The sequence below is a fragment of the Sciurus carolinensis genome, chromosome 11, assembly GCF_902686445.1.
Source record: "Sciurus carolinensis chromosome 11, mSciCar1.2, whole genome shotgun sequence".
NCBI lineage: Eukaryota > Metazoa > Chordata > Mammalia > Rodentia > Sciuridae > Sciurus > Sciurus carolinensis.
In genome coordinates, this window is record NC_062223.1 from 121,288,645 (window position 1) to 121,314,718 (window position 26,074).

The window sequence follows — 26,074 nt, forward strand, 5'->3', positions numbered from 1 at the left end:
AAGAATTACAAAACTACCCACTCCACACTCAAGTTAGTGCAGGGAAAGGAGAGGTATATGAAGCCCCTAGAGGTAAGTTGAAGCCAGAAAAGTGGAGGAAACCTGATTGCTCAGATAGCCTTCAAAAATTTCTGCCTTAGCCTCTATATGTCAGGTACTAGTCCTCACCCCACTCTCTTTGTAAAATGCAACTTGCTGAAGAGTGTGCAGAAGTGGGGGGTCAGATTTTCTCTAACCATCATACCAGTGTATTATCTCATGCCACAGAGAGGCAGAGAGGCCAGGCAGGGAGACCTTGGGCAACGAGCCTTAGTTGGACAATGTCCCTTAGACATTTGCTGAGGGACAAAAACCACAGAGGAGGTGTCAAAATTCAAAGATGGCTATTAAAAGAAAATTTTCAGGAATCTGTTATTCATTAATATAGATTTAAAATAATGAAATAACACTTTTTGAGTTTGTGCACTTTGACACAGAAAACTCAATTCACCTAACCAGAGTTCTCTTAACTTTTACCACATTTTCTATACTTAAAACCCAAATTTTCAAATTAGTGCAGCCACTCTGGAAAGCAGTGTGGAGATTCCTTAGAAAAGTTGGAATGGAACCACCATTTGACCCAGCTATCCCACTCCTTGGCCTATATCCAAAGGACTTAAAATCAGCATATTACAGAGCTACAGCCACATCAATGTTCATAGCTGCTCAGTTCACAATAGCCAGACTGTGGAACCAACCTAGATGCCCTTCAGTTGATGAATGGATAAAGAAACTGTGGTATATATATACAATGGAATATTACTGAACCATAAAGAATGATAAAATTATGGCATTTGCAGGCAAATGGATGAAACTGGAGAATATCATGCTAAGTGAGATAAGCCAATCTCAAAAAACCAAAGGACGAATGATATCGCTAATAAGCGGATGATGACACATCATGGGGGGTGGGAGGGGTTAGTGTTAGGGTTAGGGTTAGGTTTAGGGTTAGGGTTAGGGAGGGGGGCAAGAATGGAGGAAGGAAGGACTGTATAGAGGGAAAAGAGGGGTGGGAGGGGTGGGGGGAAGGGAAAAAATAACAGAATGAATCAAACAACATTACCCTATGTAAATTTATGATTACACAAATGGTATGCCTTGACTCCATGTACAAATAGAGAAACAACATGTATCCCATTTGTTTACAATTTAAAAAAAGCCCACATTTTAAATCAAGGGACAGAGAATACATATTTTGTAGACTTTTTATATAAGATGACTGATTAGTTTGCTTCCATTTTTCCACCTCTCATTCCCACTTTCAAATAATGTCAATATAATCTTATTAAAAAATATATCTTCTTGCTATATGTAGTTCTTTTCTAATTATTCATATTTGAATTTTAAATTGATGTTGGTATTCATAGCAATTATTTAGTTCATCTGTTTACAGGTTTGGGTGCTTACTACATATTGCTTTTTCTTTTCATTCTTTAGTTCTTTTATTGAGCTATAATTTTTCCATATTTTTATTGGTGCATTATAGTTGTAATGGTGTGATTTGTTGTCACATGTTTGTACATGCACACAATATAACAATATAATTTGGTCAGTATCAGTCCCCATTATGTCCCCTTCCCTCCCTTCCTCCCTTCCCCTGGTCCCTTTCCTCAACTCTGCTGACCTTCCTTCAGTCTCCATGAGGTCTCCCCAGCTTTATTTTCCTTTTTTCTTTCTAGCTTCCACATATGCGAGAAAACATACAAGTCTTGACCTTCTGAGTTTGGTTTATTTTGCTTAACATAATGGTCTCTGGTACCATCTATCTTCCTGAAAATGACATAATTTTATTTTTCTTTATGACTGAATAAAACTCCATTGTGTATATCACCAATTTCTTTATCCATTCAGCCATGCATGGACACCTAGCTTAGTTCCATAGTTTGACTGTTGTCAACTTTGCTTCTATACTGAGCAGGCATACATCACTGTACTACAATGGCTTTAATTCCTTAGGATAAATACAGAGGAGTGATCTGGACCATATGATGGTTCCATGTCTAGCCCTTTAAGGAATCTCCATACTGATTTCCATAGTGGTTGTACTAATTTCCAGTCCCACCAACAGCATGAACATGTTCCTTTTCCTCCACATCCTCTCCAGCATTTATTAAGTGCAATTTACTTTTCCATTCAACAGTTAATAGATATTTGGGTAGTTTCCAGTTTAGGGTTATGTGAACATTCTGGTCAATGTCTGTTGATAGACATAAGTGCTCAGTTCTTTGGGGTGTATGCTCACTAGTGAATCAGTGAATATGAGTGCTCAGCTTTATTAGATACTACCAAACTACTTTTTCTGAGTGGTTGTATTGATTTACTCACCAGCAGTGCATTAGAATTCCATTTGCCCCATATCCTCACCAACACTTAGTATCATCAGTCCTTTTAATTTTAACCTTTCTGAGAGAGAATAGTGGTATCTCCTATGGTTTTAATTTTAATTTCTTGGTAAGCAGTGATGCAAGGTTCATTTTGACAAGCCTATCAGCACTTGGGCACCTCATTCTATGAAGTTCTTCTTGGAGTCCTTTGCCTTGAGGGAAAAATATCATCAAAGATCATTTCAGCTGGAGGAGAGAAAAAGGCGAAATCACTAAGGTGAGAAATGTGCTTTTCTCCATGACTATTCTGTGGTTCTTACTTTCTTGGTGCTTTGGCCTAATTTTTAATCAAAACTGAACATTTGGGGGCCATTGTTTTTTCAAACCTTTTTCTGCCCCCATCTCCCTCTACTTTCTCTTATAATTACAGTTGTATATTAGATGAGAAATAATATACAACATATATTTATAACTTACATGTGTATGCATTTATAACTTATTATGTGTGCATGTGAGCAATATTAAAGAAATAGCAAACAACCTGTTCATGGTTATACAATAGACTGTGGAAGTTCTGTAGTGAGACAGAAGGTAGACATACATATTTAGGCTGTATCACAAAAGATTCAATGCCTAGGTCTCTTACTCCCATTCACCCACTGTACTCAATCATATTTTAATCATTACTATTTATGAAGTATTTTCTATGTGTAAAGCCCTATGCTAGGGTATTTGGAAAATGCAAAGACCAAAATAAGGACTTAGCTCTCCAAAAACTAAAATCTAGTTAGAATGGTATAGAATATGACACAGAGCAAAGAAATCACTCTATGTTTTAGTCAGCTTTTTCACTGCTATAATCAAAAGAACTGACAAGAACAGTTTCAGAGGAAAAGTTTATTTGGGTCTCACAGTTTCAGAGGTCTGAGTTCATAGATGGCCAACTTCCTTGCTCTAGGCCTGAGGTAAGGCAGAACATCATGGTGGAAGGGTATGGCAGAGAAAAGCAGCTAAGGATATGGTTCCGGAAAGCAGAGAGAGATACTACAGACCAGGGACAAAATACTACCCCAAAGACAGGCCCCCAGTGACCAATCTCATCCAACCACACCCTGCCTACCTGTAGTTACCATCCAGTTAATCCCTAATAGGGGATCAATGCTCTGATTGGGTTAAAACTCTCATAACCTCATCATTTCATCTCTAAACTTTCTTGTATGGTCTCACACATGAGCTTTTGGGGGACACATTAGATCTAAAGCATAACATTGTAAATAAAACTTTATCCATATTGGGACTGAATTTTACAAAGAAATTCAACTCCTACTCAGTCCCATGAAGACTGGATAAAGAACAAAGATAGGTAGACACATACAGATTACTGGAGTGAAGACTCAGATGTGATATTAGGATTTCAAAAAATAACGGAGTCCCTGCATATCTAATATTGGCCTTATTCATTCACTTCCTCTGAATAAAACATAATGGCAAGTAAAAACTACATCTGAATTTTAACCTGCCACAACTAAGCTAGCAAAAGATAGGAAACACATCAGCCTCCAATCTTATGGAGAATGTTGTTTACTTAAAATACAGAAACACATCTTTTGCTGGAACACAGTGAAAATGAAGTACTAACACAAAAATTTAAACTCCGGGCTTCATTCTCTAAAAAGTTTACACAGATCTTTCCCTTGTGACGTTATTATGTTAAAGTCTGCGTAATTAGAGAGTCCCAAGGCATAAGCAATCTGAATGTGACGTTTGTATTTTAGGGAAAAGTGACAGGAGAAGGACTTTCCGTGAAATTTACAATTACTACTTTGGAAAAGTAAACTTGGCAAATCTAGCACTTCTTGGCATTAAACAGATGTGGTTTCCAATGGTAAATAGTCTCCATGATTCAACCTCTAGTTGTAAGGCAGATGAGAAGTCACTGAAGTTGCTAGAGAGCCCACAAAGCCATTTGAGTCAACTCCCTGCCCGGTTAGCACTCTGCCAACTCTTCAAAATAAATGGTGGGTCATTTCTACCTTCACTGTCTCTCAGGTAAAGACCTACAATCCTCAAATAGATTTCTCCAATCCTACCACACTATCCTTTCTGTAACACAGAAATATTCTCATTTGTTCTGTTCTCTGCTCGTGGCAAATACTTCCTCAACACTTCATAACAACAGAAGTCTTGATGTCTCAAAAAGTATATTTCTGAAAGTCTGGATCCTGCAATAAAAGTGTTTACATTTTCTCAGAATCCAAGCAAGTCTCAAGATTGTAGTGGACTCTTCATATCTATCTCTCTCCTTCCCATCAGGCAAGAATATTTGTCCCACATCCTCTATGAACCTCTTCTTTTTATTCTTCTCTTTCTCTTTCCATCCTAATATTCCAGTATGGGTTGATTTCTATTATTCAGGGGATGCCTCAGCCTCCTGGCTGCCCTTCCTGTCTCCAGTCTCCACAGATCCATCCTGCATGTACACCCTTACCTTAATTTTCTTAAAATCTCAGGGTTTTTTTTTCCCAACATGCTTTTAGAAGACAAGAGATAAATTTTTAAAAAATCGCAAGAGAACATGTTCATGATATAGAATGAAGATTTTAAAATAGGAACCAAAAAGAAAAAATGTAAATTGAACTATATTAAAATCACAAGGGGGGAGATCCAAAATGGCAGACTAGAGGGAGGTTGCGTTCCTTGTCGCTCCATAACTTGGGTTTCAGGTAGAGGATATCTGTTTCTTGGTGAGGCAGTTTTTGCTGCTTATTGATCCCCTGCTGTTTACCCCATTTGTCTACTGCGATCACCTGCAGTCTGCAGCATATGGACTACTTTTTGAGTGCAGATTGCTCACTGACTGATGCCTATCATCTGTCATTTGCCTGCCTCTTGCCCACCCATTGCCTGCCTTTCACCTACCCATCACCCACCGCCAGAGGTCCACCTGCCAATCATCTGCTGGTAGCCAGCAGACCAACCACAAACTGCCAGTGGATCGCCAGCTGCCTGCTGTTGTCTCAAAGTCCACTGTCACAGTTCCTGTAGGAGTGGTTACACATGGCTGCTGCCATTTTGAGACAATAACCAGGACCTGTAGGACCCCTGACCAGACTGATCACACCCCTCCTCTAGGTCCCTTACCCAACCAACCACAACCTGCCTCTAGGACCCCTGGTCAACCATGCCTACACTCGGAGCTGCAGTTCCCCATTTGCCAACACATTTGGAAACCACAGCAGCCATCTTGGATTATCCTGGAAGTGGTAGCTCCCATCTTTAGGTGGGGCAAATCCCATCCTAAGACACCTGCTGGAGACTGGAAGCTCATTGTCAGGTACCTCTCATGCATCAGGCTACAGAAGACTGGGAGGTTTCAATAGTATATGACTATTATAGTGTAGATTTTATTTTTCTTTTTTTCTTTTTTTCTTTTTCCTTTTTGAAAATTTTTAAGTTTTTATTTCTTTACTTTTCTTGCTCTCTTTTCTTTTTGTTTACCTGTTTCCTAAGTCTCTTTCTCTCTTTTCTCATGCTAACAACCAACTTCTTTTGATTACACTTTCACTCTTTCTTCTATCTAGAACTTCTACATACTCTTTTCTTATCCCATTAACAGTTACATCTACACCCATCCCCATCCTCTTTTTCTTCCATTAGAATCTGCAGACCTTATTACAAATCTATTTGTTATACAGTAGATAATGATTGAACTCATTCTGTTTATTATGGCAATATTGTTAACATCTTCATAGGGGCTACTTCATAGGGTTTAGGGCTTCATATTGTCTGTACTGGGCACTGCTAATAGTGATCTCCTCCTTAAAGAAAATGTTTTGGAAACCTATCAGGTCACTATAAGCCTATAGGGGGGAAACTGCAATACCCCAGATTGCACTGCTAGAGGGGAAGATATGTGAACAACATGAAAAAACAAGGGAAGAAAATGATCCAAACAAACCTAGATTCTATATTAATAGGATCCAGTAAAGCATAGTAGAAGAAATGTCAGAAAAGGAGTTCAGAATATACATAATTAAAATGATTCCTGAAGTAAAGGATGAGATAAGAGAGCAAATGCAGGCAATGAGTGATCAATCCAATAAGCAGTTGAAAGAGCAACTTCAGGAAGGAGAGCATTTCAACAAAGAGATAGAGATTCTCAAAAAACAACAAAAAAAAAAAATGGAAATCCTTGAAATGAAGGAAACAATAAACCAAATAAAAAACTCAATGGAAAGCATCACCAACAGACTAGATCACTTGGAAGACAGAACCTCAGACAATGAAGACAAAATATTTAATCTTGAAAATAAAGTTGACCAAATGGAGAAAATGGTAAGAAATCATGAACAGAACCTCCAAGAACTATGGGACATCATGAAAAGACCAAATTTAAGAATTATCAGGATTGAGGAAGGCACAGAGATACAAACGAAAGGAATGAACAAACTATTCAATGAAATAATATCAGAAAATTTCCAAAACCTGAAGAATGAAATGGAAAATCAAATACAAGAGGCTTACAGGACAGCAACTGCACAAAATTACAACAGATCCACACCAAGCCTCATTATAATGAAAACGCCTAACATACGAAATAAAGATAGGATTTTGAAGGCTGCAAGAGAAAAGCTTCAGATTACATGTAGGGGGAAACCAATATGGATATCAGCAGATTTCTCAGCACAGACCCTAAAAGGTTGAAGGGCCTGGAACAACATATTTCAAGTTCTGAAAGAACATGGTTGCCAACCAAAAATCCTATGCCCAGCAAAACTAACCTTCAGATTTGAAGATGAAATAAAATCCTTCCATGATAAACAAAAGTAAAAAGATTTTACAAATAGAAAGCCTGTGCTACAGAATATTTTCAGCAAAATATTCCATGAGGAGGAAATGAAAAACAACAATGTAGGTCAGCAAAGGGAGGAACTATCTTAAAGGAAAAACCAATCAAAGGAGAAACCAAGTCAAGTTAAAAACCAAAAATAAGCCAAAATGACTGGGAATACAAATCATATCTCAATAGTAACCCTGAATATTAATGATCTGAACTCATCAATCAAAAGACATAGACTGGCAGATTGGATTAAAAAGAAAGACCCAACAATATGCTGCCTGCAAGAGACTCATCTCATAGAAAAAGACATCCACAGACTAAAGGTGAAAGGATGGGAAAAAACCTACCATGCACACAGACTTAGTAAAAAAGTGGGGGCTTCCATCCTTATATCAGATAAAGTGGACTTCAAGCCAAAGTTAGTCAGAAGGGATAAAGAAGTACATTTCAAACTGTTTAAGGGAATCATAAATCAGGAAGACATAATGATGGTAAATATTTATGCCCCAAACAATAGTGCATCCACGTACATCAAATGAATCCTTCTCAATTCCAGGAATCAAATAGACCACAACACAATAATTCTGGGTGACTTTAACCCACCACTGTCACCACTGGATAGATCTTCCAAACAAAAACTAAACAAAGAAACCATAGAACTCAATAACACAATCAATAACTTAGACTTAACAGACATACATAGAATATTCCATCCATCAATGAGTGAATACACTTTCTTCTCAGCAGCACATGGACCCTTCTCTAAAATAGACCATATGTTATGCCACAAAGCAGCCCTTAGTAAATGCAAAAAAATAGCGATAGTACCTTGTGTTCTGTTGGATCATAATGGAATGAAATTAGAAATCAATGACAAAATAAAAAACAGAAATTACTCCAACACCTGGAGATTAAATAATATGCTATTGAATGAAGCATTAATAACAGAAAACATTAGAGAGGAGATAAAAAAAATTCTTAGAACTAAATGAGAACGATGATACAACATATCAAAATCACTGATGCTATGAAAGCAGTACTAAGAGGAAAATTCATTGCATGGAGTGCATTCCAGAAAAGAATGAAAAGTCAACAACTAAATGACCTAACATTACAGCTCAAAACCCTAGAAACAGAAGAACATATCAACACCAAAAGTAGTAGAAGAGAGGAAATAATGAAAATCAGAGCTGAAATCAATGAAATTGAAACAAAAGAAACAATTTAAAAAATTGACAAAACAAAAAGTTAACTCTTTGTAAAAGTAAACAAAATAGACAAACCCTTAGCCACACTGACAAAGAGAAGGAGAGAGACAACTCAAATTACTAAAATTTGTGATGAAAAAGGAAATATCACAACAGACACCACTGAAATACATAACATAATGAGAAGTTACTTTGAAAATCTATATTCCAACAAAGTAGAAAATACCAAAGACATCAACAAAGTTCTAGAGACATATGATCCTCCCAAACTGAACCAGGAGGACATACACAATTTAAACAGATCCATATCAAGCAATGAAATAGAAAAAGCCATCAAAAGCCTACCATCCAAGAAAAGCCCAGGACCAGAAGGATTCTCAGCCAAGTTCTACAAGACCTTCAAAGAAGAACTCATTCCAATACTTCTCAAAGTATTCCAGGAAATAGAAAAGGAGGGAACCCTTCCAAATTCATTCTACGAAGCTAGTATCACCCTCATACCCAAACCAGACAAAGACACATCAAGGAAATAAAATTTTAGACTGATATCTCTGATGAATATAGATGCAAAAATACTTAACAAAATTCTGACAAATGGCATACAAAACATATTAAGAAGATAGTGCACCATGATCGAGTGGGGTTCATCCCAGGAATTCAAGGTTGGTTCAACATCCAAAAATCAATAAATGTAATTCAACACATCAACAGACTTAAGGTTAAGATTCATATGATTATTTCAATTGATGCAGAGAAAGTGTTCTACAAAATACAACATCCCTTCATGCTCAAAACACTAGAAAAAAATAGCGATAGTAGGAACATACCTCAATGTTGTAAAGGCTATTTATGCTAAGCCCATGGTCAACATCATTCTTAATGGAGAAAAACTGAAGCATTCCCTTTAAAAACTGGAACAAGACAGGGATGCCCTCTTTCACCACTCCTATTCAACATCGTCTTTGAAATACTAGCCAGAGCAATTAGATAGACTAAAGAAATTAAAGGGATATGAATAGGAGAAGAGAAATTCAAACTGTCACTATTTACTGATGACATGATTCTCTATTTAGAGGATCCAAAAAACTCCACCAGAAAACTTATAGACTTCATAAGTGAAATCAGCAAAATAGCAGGATATACAATCAAAAAACATAAATCTAAAGCATTTTTATTCATAAGTGATGAAACATCTCAAAGGGAAATGAGGAAAACAACTCCGTTCACAATAGCCTCAAAAAAATAAATAAATAAAATACTTTGGAATCAATCTAACCAAAGAGGTGAAAGAACTCTACAATGAAAACTACAGAACATTAAAGAAAGAAATTGAAGAAGACCTTAGAAGATGGAAAGATCTCCCATGTTCTTGGATAGGCAGAATTAATATTATCAAAATGGTCATACTTCCAAAGGTGCTATACAGATTTAATGCAATTCCAATTAAAATCCCAATGACATTTCTCATAGAAACAGAAAAGGCAATCATGAAATTCATTTGGAAGAATAAATACCCAGAATAGCCAAAGCCTGGGCAGGAAGAGGGATGCAGGAGGTATCAAAATACCAGACCTTAAACTCTACTATAGAGCAATAGTAACAAAAAACGGCATGGTATTGGCACCAAAATAGACAGGTAGACCAATGGTACTGGATAGAAGACACGGAGACATACCCACATAAGTACAGTTATCTCATACTAGACAAAGGTGCCAAAAACTTATAATGGAGAGAAGATAGCCTCTTCAACAAATGGTGCTGGCGAAACTGGAAATCCATATGCAGTAAAATGAAATTAAACCCCTATCTCTCACCCTGTACAAAACTCAACTCAAAATGGATCAAGGATCTAGGAATTAGTCCTGAGACCCTTCACCAAATAGAAAAAAAAGTAGGCCCAAATCTCCATCACGTTGACTTAGGACCAGACTTCCTTAACAAGAAATAAAAATGAGAATAAATAAATGGGACAGATTCGAACTAAAAAACTTTTTCTCAGCAAAGGAAACAATCAATAATGTGAAAAGAGAGCCTACAGAGTGGGAGAAAGTCTTTTCCACACACACTTCAGACAGAACACTAATCTCCAAAGTTTATAAAGAACTTAAAAAACTTAACACCCAAAATACAAAAACCCAATAAATAAGTGGGTTAAGGAACTAGGCAGACAGTCCACAGAAGAAGATATACAGGTGATCAACAAATATATGAAAAAGTGCTCATCATCCCCTAGTAATTAGAGAAATACAAATTAAAACTACCCTCAGATTTCATCTAACTCCAATTAGAATGGCTATTATCAAGAACACAAGCAATAATAAGTGTTGGTGTGGATGTGGGGAAAAAGGCACACTCGTACATTACTGTGCAGTTGCAAATTGGTGCAGCCACTCTGGAAAACAGTATGGAGATTCCTCAGAAAACTTGGAATGGACCCACCATTTGACCTAGCTATCCCACTCCTCGGTTTATATCCAAAGGATTCAAAGTCAGCATACTACAGTGATGCAGTCACATCAGTGTTCATAGCAGCTCAATTCACAATAACTAGATTATGGAAATAACCAATATGCCCTTCAACTGATGAATGGATAAATAAACTGTGGTATATATACACGATGGAATATAACTTGGCCATAAAGAAGAATAAAATCATGGCATTTGCTGGTAAATGGATGAAGTTGGAAAATATCATGCTAAGTGAAATAGGCCAAGCCCAGAAAACCAAAGACCGAATGTTTTCTCTGATAAGTGGATGAAGATATATAACGAGGGGGGTGGTGACTTGGGGAAGAGAAAAATGAAGGAACTTTGGATGGTGTAGAGGAAAATGGGGTGGAAGGGGGTGGAGGACAGAAAGACAGTAGAATGAGACAGACAGTATTATCCTATGTATATGTATGATTACATGAATGGTGTGAATCCACATTGTGTACAACCATAGAAATGAAAAGTTGTACCCCATTTGTGTACAATGAATCAAAATGCAGTCTGAAAAAATTTTAAAATTTTCATAAAAAAAAATAAAGTAAGTGTTTTGGATTCTTAAAAAAATCACAAAGTTCTGTTCATCAAAAGGAACATTAAAAGAGTGAATAGGCAAACCTTGGAGTCACATATATCTGACAGAGAAATAGCAATCAGAATATGTAAGAAATTCTTCAAATAATAAAGAAACAATTCAGAAGTTCAGAAGAATGTAGATAAAAAATTTAAATAAGAGTTCATGAAGAAGGATGGACAGTACATCTGAATACACACTGAACTTCTTCAGCCATCAAAAAAATAAACATTAACACTATAGAGTGAACATCACACATGTATTGAAACATCACACGATACACCATAAATATATACAAGTTTTATATATGGATTTCATAAAACAAAACCCACAATGAATTGCTAATATGCACCCCACATTGTGGTGTAGTCTAAGGAATGCCAGTTGTCGATAAGTATGAGGTAAGTAGTACTACAGGCAACAACATGGATGGATCTCAGGAAAAGTGATGTAGGATAAATTTAGCCAAGCACAAAAAGAATCCTTTCTGCAAGGTTCAGTGTATATAAAGAATAAAAGCAGACAAAACTTACCAATAATGCCTGCATTCAGGATAGTGTTTTCTCTCAGGGGAGAGACTGACAGGTCAGGGTCTGAGGAATGGCATCTGGGATACCAGGGTGCATGGGTAGGTTCACCCCATGCAAATGCATCAGCTTCCCACTATGATCTGTGCCTTTTTCTGAATAGAGCTTTTACCTGAGTGGAAAATTTAAATAAAACAATATATTTTTTCTTCCTCTTAACAATTTGCACTAATTTTCCATAATCTACCAAATCAAGGTTCGTCTTTGCACACACACATACACTTTTGTGTCTTTTTTCATGCACTTCCCCTTACTACAATACTCTTCATATACCTGGTTTGATAAATCACTTCTCTTTTATACACAGGGTGACAATATGCCCTAATTTGCTTAGGACAGAAACCATAGAGTGAACATCACACAATTACGTATACACATATTGAAGCACTGCATGACACTCCAAAACAGATACAATTGTTATGTATCAATTTAAAAAACAAAACCCCCAATGAATTGCTATCATGAACCCTGACAGAAAGGCTAAATAAAAAAGAGAGATAATATCAAACTGTGGTACAGAAGCCCTGGTGTAAGGCTATTATCCTGGAGTAATTATTAAAAGTACATAAAATTATTCTAGGTATTTAGAATATTTACCCTACTCTACTAGTGGTTTTTATCATATTTAATTTGAGAACAATTTTTTGTGACTCTCTTTTCACATCTTTCCAAAGCATTCAACCTAGTTTTCATAAAAACATTTCATGTAACATGTCATTAAAATGTATCCATATAGCAAGTAACACTGGGAGACGCAGATTTGAGAACAAATGCCTCAGGTTCTTGGAAAATCACCTAATGGAGGAATGAGTCAGTTGCTGTCTGCACTATGTTAGGTTTGGGTTTGGGTTTTATAGAGTGAGGAGCCATCATTCAACTGCCCATTAGGTCAGCTGGAGATGGCACAAGAAGGTTTCTACTATAAATCTAGTTGATAAGAAAAATCACGAAACATATCAGGTATAAAAGCAAAGATATGAAATCAACAAAGGGAGCAAAGGAATTTTTGTTGGTTTGGCTTCTGGTAAGACTCTTGGCCTCCTTCAAACTGAGTGTGGATTTAGTCAAGAGATGGAAAAAGCTTCAGGATAAACTACATGGCTCTCATGGAATTTAAAAATCAGCATTTATTTTCAGAAGCATTTTTCATCCTTATACAGTCAGAGGCTTGGTCCAGAACCACACAGGAGAGCGCATCACTTAGATATAGCTTATCCTGGTGATGCTTAGAGTTTTCCTCTTGTCTGGCACCCTCAGTGAGTTCAATGTTGGCATGACCACAGAAATCTGCCTCTTGATTGATAGCCAAGTCCCTTGATGGGGGCATAGTGAGGAGAGAGAAAATCTAAAGGGATTTTAAAAATGAAAAAATTAGACTGGAGCCAAATATGACATCAGACTTCTAGAGAGGCTAGGAGGTGATGGGAAAATATTGCAAGAAAGGACATACTTAATTCATGTCATCTTGAAAAGATCCATCCATCTTGATGCTAAATTCCTTGCCATGGGCTAAATGTGAAATTTAGAAAAGTCCTTTCCATTAAATTGCCATTTAGCATTAAACACTTGGAAGGAAAAAAATTCCCAGAGATGAAATCGTTACCATTTAGCTAGCCAAGTACCCAGCAGAGCAGACAGAGTTGTCCCAGTTCTTTGAATCTGGCACTACCCATTGTGTCCTCATTGAGCCACCAGGAACAACCTGACCCAGAATGTCTGGCAAGAGAGGAATTAGATCAAAGTGCTCTTCCATCATGGACGCCTTTAAATAATGTTATGGGATTAAAACTCTTACAAAGAATATAATTCAATTAACTGGTTCCTCTTACTGTTTTCCAAAAGCCTCAACGACTGAATGGATTCATAAGCCCTAGGACAGAGGCACATCATTTAATTCTGTTTGGAACTAGAATTCTTCTTATGAAATTATTTCACACTGGTAAAAATCCTTCCTAATCAATTTTTAGCAGTTCCAGAAAGTCTCAGAACCTGGTCAACATGTTTGCCTATCATGATTGGAGAGAAAGTAGAAGCAACACCGGTGGACATGCAGTCAGCAGAGAGTGGTAGGTAGCAGATCCCTTTCCCTGGAGGAGCCGGCTTCTGTCAGAATCCAGAGCACCTGCCCCCAACCACCTGCGCACAGAGCACTGGTGAGCCCCGGCTCAGCTGTGTTCACTTCACCGCCATCAACGGCCCCTTTTGTTAAAAATAAATAAATAAAAAAATTTTTAAAAAGGTGCTAAACTTTTTTTTTCCCCCAAAACAAAGGTAAAAGTGTTCTTCTCTGGTTGAAGCAGGAGAGAGGCACAAGTTTCCCACACTTCGATGTGCCCCCGGCCCTCCTCTGGCAGCCTCTGGGACAGTGTACTAGGAAATCTGACTTTTTAGGACTCAGTATGGAAACTGACAACAAATTCCTGGCAGACGTGAGGACAGAAGGGCATCGAGGGCTTCCCCGGAACTCCCAGAACACAGGCATACTTTAAGTGGCCGTCTGGACACAATGGAGGTCAACGACTTGGTCACTCTTTGAAAGTGCTATATTTTCCTCCACCCTCCCCATCCTGACTGCTGCCCCAGAAACAACTCCTGTGCTCAAAGGAACTGTTCCTGGGGTCAAAGGAGGAGGAAAACAAGTCCTAAACCTTCTGAATGTCAAATGACTAGGACATAGAAGACAAAATCAACACAGCTATGATAATCCAGTTGGGAACTTTCTGTCAGATGTCCTGGGAATTTTGAAAAGTCGAGATCACAGCCCTGAGAGAGGGCTACAGGCTCACCAGCCTCTTCGAAGGTGGGTATAAAGCAATACAGCCTCTGTGGGCCAAGGCAGGGAGGCCCTCAGCTCACCTCCACAATGCCAGGGCCAATGCCCACTCTGGCCTTCCCAACCTGTCCTCCCTAAGGGCTTGAGACTCAAAGTGTCAGCCTCATCCAGAGGAGATGGAGGTTAAAAGTAGAATAGAAAGAATGGCTATTTCCCAATGGAGAGAAGAATGCTTTCTGCCCTGCCAAACTTAAAGGTACTGCAAAAGGATATGTGGGGAAATTGTAAATGATACCATATACACCTAAAGCGTGCTTACGTCCTGTCCTCCTGGCTCATCAGAACACATCCTGTGTGGCTCAGAGGTAGAGTACTTGCCCAGCATGAGTCAAGTCCTTGGTTCCAGCACCACAAACAAATATATATACATTTGTTTTGATTATTAGCACTGTATATATATAATATATGTAGACATATATTTACATATACTAGTATGTATATATATGCACATATACATATAATATATATATATATATATCTTCTTTTGAGAAATATAGGAGTGCAAATAATCGAAATGTGTTATTTGTTTAGTTTCATTTTCAGCCAAAACTATTACCTGGTTGGGTAGGATACTTGTTGGCTACTTTGCCAATAAGGAGGGCTGTCGGATTGTACACCTGCATGTGAGAATTGAGAAGGAAGGGGGAAGCAGAAGTCAGCTCACTCCATGGGGGGAAAATAACTGAAAAACCTCTGACATTCAACACGTGGAGGTGGTTCTGACTGGAAATTGTCCCTTGCCTTAAACCATGGAGTTCAGTGTGAAGTTAGAGGGCCCACTGCTAGAACTGCAGACTCCCAGAGAAATTTGCAATGCCCTGGAGATTTGAATGTGTCCTGATTTTGTGGTTGGAGAGCAAATTAGGTTGGAGCTAAAGGAAAACTGTCCAAAAATTAATTGTCTAGAGAGTTTGAAGTCTTACAATTTCTCATAGTTTTATAAATTTTCCCAAAGGGGAAGGAAATTCATTTTCAGCTACCAAAAATCATATGAACCAAGGTAAATTTTCTTTGTATAGTAATTTTACTTGATACTTCTTTAATGTTTTCTTCTGCGTCCACTCCATCTCCCCACCCACCATCCACAAAAGTTCCACCTAAGGCAGAGATAATTGAAGTTCTCAGACTATGCTATAAGGTTTGCACACATACAGGGTCTGACCTATGAGAAGTATAACAATCATCTCTTCATGAGCTTGGGTTTGCAGCATTGTCTGTTTTTTCTTATGTATTTGGCCTGCATTTAGAGTAAGAAAGTACAGGTCTCCAGCAATGTGTTAGCTTCGGTTTTGTGGTTCAAATTATGTGGTTTCCCATTATGATTAAAGGAGGAAGATTTCTTTCCACATTTATCCTTTATAAAAAAAAAATTTTTGTTGAAAAAAGGAACAAAAAGTTCCAATATTAATTGCCACAAAAATTATTAACAATGCTTGTAAGTAGAGAGGAAGAAATACACCCACACACATCCGCCTACTTAACCACACAACTCCTTTATTCATTTAGACACGGTATACACTACTTCTAACTATTGCAAGCACTTATTAATCTATTCCAGACTTTCTTCAAGTTCACGTAGTAATTGCAAATAGATCTCTTAATTTGAGACCTCTTCAGCAGTCCCTGTTTCTGAGATTTTCAATAAGTTCACCAGGTATAAAAACTCCAGCAATATCTTTCCTTTATAGATTTTATACCCTTTAAAAAAAAGTAATTTAATAGCCAAAGGCTAGTTCTTTCTTATTCTCTCTCCCTCTTTATCTCCTCCCCTGCAGTGCTCAGCATACTATCCAGACTTCTACTTTCCTTCTTTGAAAGAAGAAATTGCTTTTCTTGGCCATTCCATTGCAATAAGAAAAAACATAGATCCACAGTACGTACCCATATCAACAGTATGACAGTAGTCCATCTTCTGGCATCAAAAAAGCTTAATTTTCTTTATTAACAAAGACTCCTAAGACTTCCAGTGGCTAAGTATCCTTAAGTGTGAAAACAGTCATATCCTTAGCAACGCTCTGTAACACAAGTCAGTTTAAAACTTCCTTCCTTTAAAAGTAGATTACCCACTTTGAGTTTCCAATGCCATTTAACCTAATCATTTAAAATACCTTTAAACAGAGCATAACAAAATTCTAGACCACAGGGTGAGATAATTTCACCCCAAGTGTTTACACTTGAGGTCAAAGTCACTTGGGTCTATTTTCCTGGAATGAATGGTGATAGGCAAGCACAGTAACTTGGTGTCCTTTAATTTTCTACAACATTACCTCATCTAAAAACAAGCAACACAGAGGTGCCTTGGCCTCAAAGATCTTTCACAGTCCCTCCTGGAAGCTCAACTAAGTGGCCCAGAGTCATGGGATTTGCTGAACTTGCTAGGCTTTGGTTATCCTAATTCTGCCAATCAAATGTGATAAAAAATAGGCTTTTACCCCTCTTTCTTTGAAACTCTGTTGATTTTTATATTTTTCCTACTTGCAAATTAAAAGAATTAAAACAAAGCCCCAGATGGTCTCTTTCAGCAAAACCAGATTCCTGGGTTTGAATCTTAACTGCACTTGAGATCTGAAATGGCTTGGACATAACTTGAGTCACCAGAGCTCACCTTTCTCATTTGTAACAGGGTCATCCCAGGTTGGTTGTGAACTCTGGGGGAAACAGATATATAGGGCTTAGTGCTCTGCCAATTCTTTGCTACTCTCATTGAGACCTGGAAGCTAATACCCACCCACCTCTTGCATTTGCCCTGGCCTTCATGACTTGCCTGAACCACTGACCAGAGGCCATGTCGTATGAAGTCTCCCAACTACAACCCAGGCTCTTGGAACAGTAGCTGTGAATGCCCTGAGTTACATGTAAGAAGTTCACCTACCTTGAGACTATCCCTCTGGAGAGGCCCTGTAGAGAGATCCTGAGATCCAAGAGCTAAAGTGACTCCCACCTAAACCGGATCTATTCTAGCTCTCAGGTATGCATGTCATCCCAGTAGAAGCCCCAGCTGTCTCTAGACGAGGCATAGGTAATCCTACCAAGTCTGGCTCATAGATCAGATTCATAAACAAAAGAAATGCTTGCCATTGTTTTAAGTCACTTCATTTGGATGTTGTTTATTAAACAGGAAGAAACAAAAAGAGCACCTACGTAAGATCCTTAAGGGGGAGACAGTGCCTGCCTTACCCTTTTACTTTCCCATAACTGTAGAATACAGAGTCTCATGGGTGCCCATTCACTCTTTTGTGTCAAAGAAGTGTTGTGCCTGTCAGTAGACAGTGACAGGAAACTGAACCCAACACTTACTCAAGCAGGTACAAACCAGAATGAAGCCTTCCTAATGCTCTATCGATTGGCCTCTTGTTTGGAATAGTGCCTCCCGGTCCTCAGCTAGAATTGTGCAAACCCCCTAGAGAGCTGTGCAGACTTAAGCAAACCCACTAGAGGAAACCTCAAGGAGATTCCATTGAGGTTAAGACAACAGAGCAACACCTGAGGAGAGTGCTCACCTTAGTGAAATTTGCCTACACAGGATGGAACAACTGGGCAGAAAAATAGACCCCACCTTTAATTTTCATGAAATACAGTCAATGACTTTTGAACCATACATAGTATTTCTCATTAGTCACTTTGTGCTGTATGCACAACAAGTTCCATTTAGTTGCCTTAAAAGACACAGATAACTCTAATAGCACCGACAATCTTGGGACTGTGGCAGAGAAGTGCCACATCAGTGTCATTTGGGTTGCCTGGGAGCAACCATGGAGCTCAGATGGGCCACAAGGGACATTGGTTTCATGGTTTTCTTTCACTTTCTTTTTTCTTTCCTTTTATTTTTGATTGTTTGTGTGTGTGTTGGTTGAGGGTTGCTTTTTCCAAAAAGCCGAATGGAAATTCACAGTGAAGAGGAGAGAACTTTCAGAGAAAAGTCTTCCTGTAAACGAAATTTGTGAAAGGACAACACAGGGCAAAGCTACTGCCTTTGTGAACAGGGACTCCTCCATACATTCACATTTCCCGGTCTAAGCTCACGATGCATGAATGTGAACTCACACGCAATTTCAGACGTCCAAATAAGCCCAAGAGTATGTTGCAAATGGGTCTTAAAATGTTAGAAGAAAAATGTGAAACCCAAATTTTTCTCCTCTTTCATTCATATTTTTCTAAAATGATGATGTTTTCATTCAGACTATGACTGAGTAAAAATATAATAATTAGTTTAAATGGTTTCAAACTAGTTTTTTTATACAATAAACAGACAGAAGCATTAAAGGTCACATTTTAAAAAATTTAAAAAGCTAAAAACTTTCTTTAAATAAACTCTGGAAAGGAAGTTCCATAGGTAAAATAAATGAAATACAGAGATGCTCTTCTTAGATAGGAGTTGAAGTAGGCCTTTGCATTTACCCTTGAAATACTTCAGCAGAACATGAAGCAATAGATCTATGTCCACATTCTCATTTTACAAATTAGAAGATGAAGACCTAGAGAATTTCCATGTGAAACTTTGTCGACACAGCAAAGTCAATGGTATTGTCAAAACTAGAATTCAGGACTCCTTAATCCCAGGCTCAGCTCCCTGGACTCAGTCTGATAAATTTTAAGCTGACCCAGGCTGCTGATGCTGGGAAGGTGGCATAATGCAGCGGCAGTACCTAAAGAGCAAAAGCAGATGGCTACCATGATCCTGAGGCAGGTACCCCATATACACAGCACACCAGACTGAACTCACCTAAGGTACGGGCATTGCCAACCAATCAGCATCTCTCGAGTATTAGCCAGCTTTTCATTGCTGTGACCTTAATATAAGAACAACTTAGAGGAGGAATGTTTACTTTAGGCTCATGGTCTCAGACGTTTCAGTCCATAGTTGGCTGGCTCCATTGCTCTGAGTCTGGGTCTGAGGTGAGGCACAGCGTCACCTTGATGGAGGTAAGCCGGTCAGTTTATGGTATTCAGAAGAGGAGAGAGAGAGAGAAAGAGAGAGACCAGGGACAAGACATAGTCCCCAAGGCCACACCCCAGTGACTCATCTCCTCCAGCCATGCCTACCTGCCTATAGTTATCAACCAGTGGTCCATTTAAATTATTAATCACATGGTTACAACTTTCAAGTCTAAACTTTTCCCCACTGAGCATTGCTGTATTGACTAAAATATGAATTCTTTGAGGGACATTTTTAGGTCCAAACTATAACACTCAGAGACATCATTCTCTTTACATAAGACAGAAATAAATTAACACCTTCTAGCTTTAAAAGGACTATTTCATTTCCTTTTTTTTTTTTTTTTTTTGCAGTGTTGGGGATTAAACCCAGGGCCTTGTGCTTGTGAAGCAAACACTCTACCAACTAAGCTATCTCCCCAGCCCTCACTTCTTTCTCTTAAGTCTTATCCACTTGCAGTCTACATTCTGTACTTCCTAGGGCAGCGGATGGACCATAAGGGTTTTCCTCTAAGCCCTCAATCTTGAGACTTTTGGTGTTTCCCTTTAACACTACCCTATGGAACACCACTCACAGTCACAAATGCACAGGCTGGTGGTACTAAAAACAAGCACTGGTAAGACTTCGGTGGATTCAGTCACAGAGTAGGTAACTATGCTCAAAACCCATGCCTCTCCATGCCCTCGATAGCCTCCCAATTTTCTTAAAGAAAAAGAATTAAAGAATTTAGAAAATTGCCTCTAACTTCACGTCAACTTCCCCATACAAATACACAGTTAGTATATTCTTAGTCACAATAAGCATTCAGAAATGAAGATTCAACATTCTTCAGTTAGAATCTAAGGAGATTAAAACAAAAATCAAAACAGATATGGATCCACACCACCCAAATCTCATCTTCCTCATTCTTCGTGGGTTTTGTTAATGTCTTTCTGCTGCCAGGTGGCCAGAACATTAAGCCTTACCAGTCCAAACATTTGAGTAATTCTAGAGCTTTCATAGATTTCTCTGAGCAAGCCAAACACCCACTCCAGACATGACTTCAGAATTTTTTTCCCCATTACCAGTCTTTGAAACAGCCTGATGCCAATTATAGTAACTTCCACCCACCAGCTAAAATACTGAGTAGTGTTATAGAAGATTTGTCAAATCGGCAACTTATTTAGCAATTTGAAGCTTGCTTGGGACTGTAAAGTGGAAGGAAATATAAAAGATAGTAAACCTGGATGGAAATAATTTTTATGAATAGGATGTTTTAACAAGAAACCACAAAGAAGAGCGAACTCAGAGGTGACGGAACAGAATGAGGGTCTCTGGTATTTATCCTTGCAATTATTAACTTTAACAACATGATAAACCTGGTAAGCTCTAAAAGTGGACTTTTAGAGTTCACGTTCACGTTCTCTACTTCTTATGTGACCTGAAAGTCAAATCTCCTCTACCTCATAAGAGAGAGATGAGAATTAGAATGAGTTGATAATACTGTCTGGCTCAGAAGAAGATCAAAATAACTATTAGCAAGAAACTGCTTGGGTTTGTTTTATTAGGGTGGATATGAGGATTACATGATGTTATTATGCAAATACCAGTACATGACCCAAAAAGTACTTGACGGGTATTGCCACACTACTGCTGTTTCTTTCTCTTCTTTGTTTTCTTCTTCTTCTAATTATAAATACAGTCATGCTCCACATAATGACATTTTGGGCAATAATAAACCACATATGTACTATAAAGGTCCCTTAAGAAAATATCACCTATTACCATTACAGCCAGATTAGTCTATGTCACTACAACTCCATGATGTTCACACAGTGATGAAATCAAGTGTCTCATGTCTCAATGTATCCTCATCATTGAGTGTATCCTCATAATTAAATCATAGAAACTAAGAACTGAAAGGAATTTTTAAATTCAACCATACTAAACTCTCATTTTCTCTCAGGAGGAAATTAAACCCATAAAAGGGAAATAAACTTTCCATGGTCACTCAACCAATACATCATAAAACTAGGGATTTCATTCATTCATGTTTTCTTCCATTCATTCACATATTGATTAAGTAGTACTGAACACCAACAGTCAAATTCATCAGCTCATGTCTTAGTTTGTTTTCTGTTGCCATAACAAAACACATCAGACCAGGTAATTTATTAAAAATAGAGGTTTATTTAGCTCATGGTTCTGATAGTAAAATGTCAAGTTCTTGGCATCTGGCAAGGGCCTCCTTTCAGCATTATAGTGTGGTAGAGGGCATCGCACAGCAAGATAGAGCAAGCAGGTATCTGTGGTCTTTCTCTTTCTTCTTGTAAAGCTGCTAATGTCATCATCAAGGTCTTATACTCATGAACTCACCTAATTCTATTTAATTCCCAAAAACTTCACATCCAGATTCAATGAATTAGAACATTAATTTAGGGATTAAGTTTCCAATTCATGAACTTTTGAATGACGCATTTATATTAGTAGCCCAATTTCAAATATAGACTATAGTGGGGACCACAGTGAATAAAGTTCATGGGATTCAAATCTTGGTCAAAGTCTGGTGTACTTTCTATTGTATTGCTTATTGTGTGGGGTTAAAATAAATCAAGAATTGACCCAACATAGAGCTTAAAACTATGCTCTTAACTAGCTTAATCTTCTTAGATAAACAACTCAAGCTCTCTGAATCTTGATTACTTCAAACGTGAAATGGGAAGAAAAGGACCCTCCCAGATATCTTAGACAATTGTTCTGCTATGCCTTTGTCTCTTATCCTTGATCCATTAGAAAAAAATATTGTGCTCACCAAAGATCTCCAAATGCAAGAGTTAACACCAATGAGTTAACTCCAATGAAATAACACCTGTTGATAATCCCCTAGATAGGGACAAACCAAGTTTCTCTTCCTACATTAGACAAGTTCAGTTGGTAAGAAAATACAATAATCCCTCCTGTTTCTAAAGTAAACACTATGACTTCCTGTGATCTGAAATACTTCACTAGTTTTCAACCACTTGACTTATTCAGGAAAGTTGTTCCAAGGAGACATCTGCAAACCCAGTTAATTAATTGGAAGGAGGTTGATGAAAACACAAATTTATAGTGTTTAAGTATTGTGCAGAGGATTGGTTAGGATGCCCCCCTTACAGATACTGAATATGAGGATGTTCAAATCTCCTATATAAAATGACATAATACTTGCATATAATTTATACACAACCTCTCATACACTTTACTTTTATGTTAATACATTTTAATTGTACATAATAGTGGAGTTCATTGTGACATATTTGTATATGTACATAATTCACCCCAATTCATTCTGAGTACTTCCCCTTCTTTTCCTCCTCCCTCCCTCTCTTCTCCTTCCTCTCTTCTTCTGGTCTTCCTTCTCTCTCTTCACTTATATATTTTTTTTCATTGATGCATTATAATTACACATGAAAGTGGGATTCACTGTGATGTATTCACACATGCATATAGCATAATTTGATTAATTTATCCAGTTCTTCTCCTTTCCCTTCCTTGCTCCCTCTCCCTTGATCCCCTATTTCTACTTTACTGATATCCCTCCTTTTTTCATGAGATTCCCTTTTTCATTCCTTTTTTCACTCTAACTTCCACATAGGAAGTAAAATATTTGACTCTTACTTTCTGACTCGTTTTTTTTTTCAGTTAGCATGATGTTATACAACTCCATTCATTTACCAACAAATGATATAATTTCACTCTTCTTTATGACTAAGACTCCATTGCGTGTGTGTGTGTGTGTGTGTGTGTGTGTGTGTGTGTGTATCTCATTTTCTTTATTCATTCATCTGCTGATGGACACTTTCACTGGTTCCATAACTTGGCTATTGGGAATTGTACTTGCATAGACACTGGAATGCAAGTATCACTATAATATGCTGACTTCAGTCCTTTTGGATAAATATAAAAGACTGGAATAGCTGTGTTATATGGTGGCTCCATTTCTAGTCTTTGGAGAAATCTACATACTGATTTCCACAGTGACTATACTAATTTCCAATTCCACCAACAATGTGTAAAGGTTCCTTTCTCCCCACATTCTTGTCAGTATTTATTATTATTTATATTTTTGATGACTGCCATTCTAACTGGGGTGAATGAAATTTTGGTATAGTTTTTTTCTTAATTTTTTAATTTTTTTTTTTAGTTGTAGATGGACACAATATCTTTATTTTTTATATGGCGCTGAGAATTGAACCCGGTCTAGGCACGTGCTAGGCAAGCACTCTACCACTGAGCCACAACCCCAGTCCTTGGTATAGTTTTGATTTACATTTCCCTGATTGCTAATGATGTTTTGTTGTTGTTGTTGTTGTTGTTGTTGTTGTTGTTGTATTTCCTGGTCATTTACATTTCTTCTTTTGAGAAAACCTAAATAGACCAATAACAAGCAACAAGACTAAGGCAGTAATAACAAGTCCAAGAAAGAAAGCCCAGGACAAGATGGATTCTAAACTGAATTCTACCAAACCTTTAAAGAAAAACTAATAACAATCCTCCTCAAATTATTCTATGAAATAGAAAGGGGAAGATACTCCCAAATTCATTCTGTAAAGCCAGTATTACACCAGTATCAAAACCAGATCAGGACACATCAAGGAAGGGAAACTATAGATAATGTGCAAAAATTCTTAATAAAATTTTAGCAATCCACATTCAAAAATATATTAAGAAGATTGTATACCATGATCAAGTTGGTTTCATTCCAGAGATGTAAGGTGGGTCCAACATTCACAAATCAATAAATGTAATTCATCACATAAATAGAAGTAAGGAAAAAAATCACATGATTATCTCAATAGATGCCAAAAAGTCTTTGACAAAACTTAGCACCCATTCATGTTAACAATACTGAAGAAACTAGGGATAGAAGGAAATCCCCATATATTTTAAGTCATTTCTAGATTACTTATAATACCTAACACAAAGTAAAGGCATGCAAATAGTTTTACACTGTATTAATTAGGCAATAATGATGAGGAAAAAAGTCTGTACGTGTTCAGTACAGTTGCAATTTTTCCCCAAATATTTTCAATCCACCATTGGTGGAACCCACAGATAGAGGTCCAACTGTACTAAAAGCAACAAAACTTTTCGAACTTTTTGCTTTAAAACCATCTGGCACTTCACTGAGAAATGGGCAATAATACTTTTAGACAGATCTGGGATCTTTTTAAAACCAACGTATTAAATATTTAGTTTTTAACGTACTTCATTTATCTTTAACAAAAACTTCACTCTTTCTGTTTGTGAGGTTAACAGGATGCACTGTTTTCATTCAGGTGTGACTATCATCTGAAAGAGCCATTTTTAAAGTTGGTACTCAATGACCCCTACCAGCATTTAAGCCCTTGTGTAACTGCAACCACACTTCAGGTTATCCTTTGCTAGAAAAGTCTATGTCCTCTGAGCTCACAGCCCACGCTAATCATTTAAACTAGCAGCACCACATTGACGCACCTGAAACTTCCCAAATCTCATTCCTCCTCCTCCTTCAAGACTAATGCAAATCAACAGACTGCCAGCTACCAGGTTTTTCCAGTCATTTCTTCCTAAAGATTAAAGGAGCCTAAAATTAAAATGGTCTTGCAGGTTGCTAGTCCACCATCTTCTGAGTCTTGCTGGCTCACTGAATAAACATTTTTCCTTGCCCCAGCAACTTCTCAAATCATTGGGCCCTCTTTGAACTGTGAGTAAATGGACCTGGGTTTAATAACATAATCCCCTCCTGTTGGTATGCTTCTAATGAATAGAATGCAGCAAAAATGATGTTGTTTCCAATATTGTTTCATGTTGTTTCCAGTGTTGTTTCCATGATCAGATTGCAGGAGATCATGATTTCCATCCTACAAGACTGAACTTTGCAGTCTGTATCCTTTGGTGAAATGAGCTGCTGTGTTGAAGACACCCACAAAGAAAGACACTGAGGATGGTCCCACAGCATTCAGTGGGGAAATGACTTCAGTACAATAGCCCATAAGGAACCTGGATCTATGAAGAGTCACAGAACTTTGGAAGCTGAGTTTCCCTAATTCAGTCTTGAAATGACTACAGCCGACAAACATCTTAGTTCAGCCTGTGAGAAACCTTGAAGTAGAGGACCAGCTAAGGTGTGCATGTATTCTTAATCCAAAGATGTATGACTTAAAGCCAAAGTTTCAGGGTTTTGTTTGTTATTTTGTTTTGTTGGGCTTCTTATTAGTTTTGCTTTGTTTTTGCGGTATTAGTGGT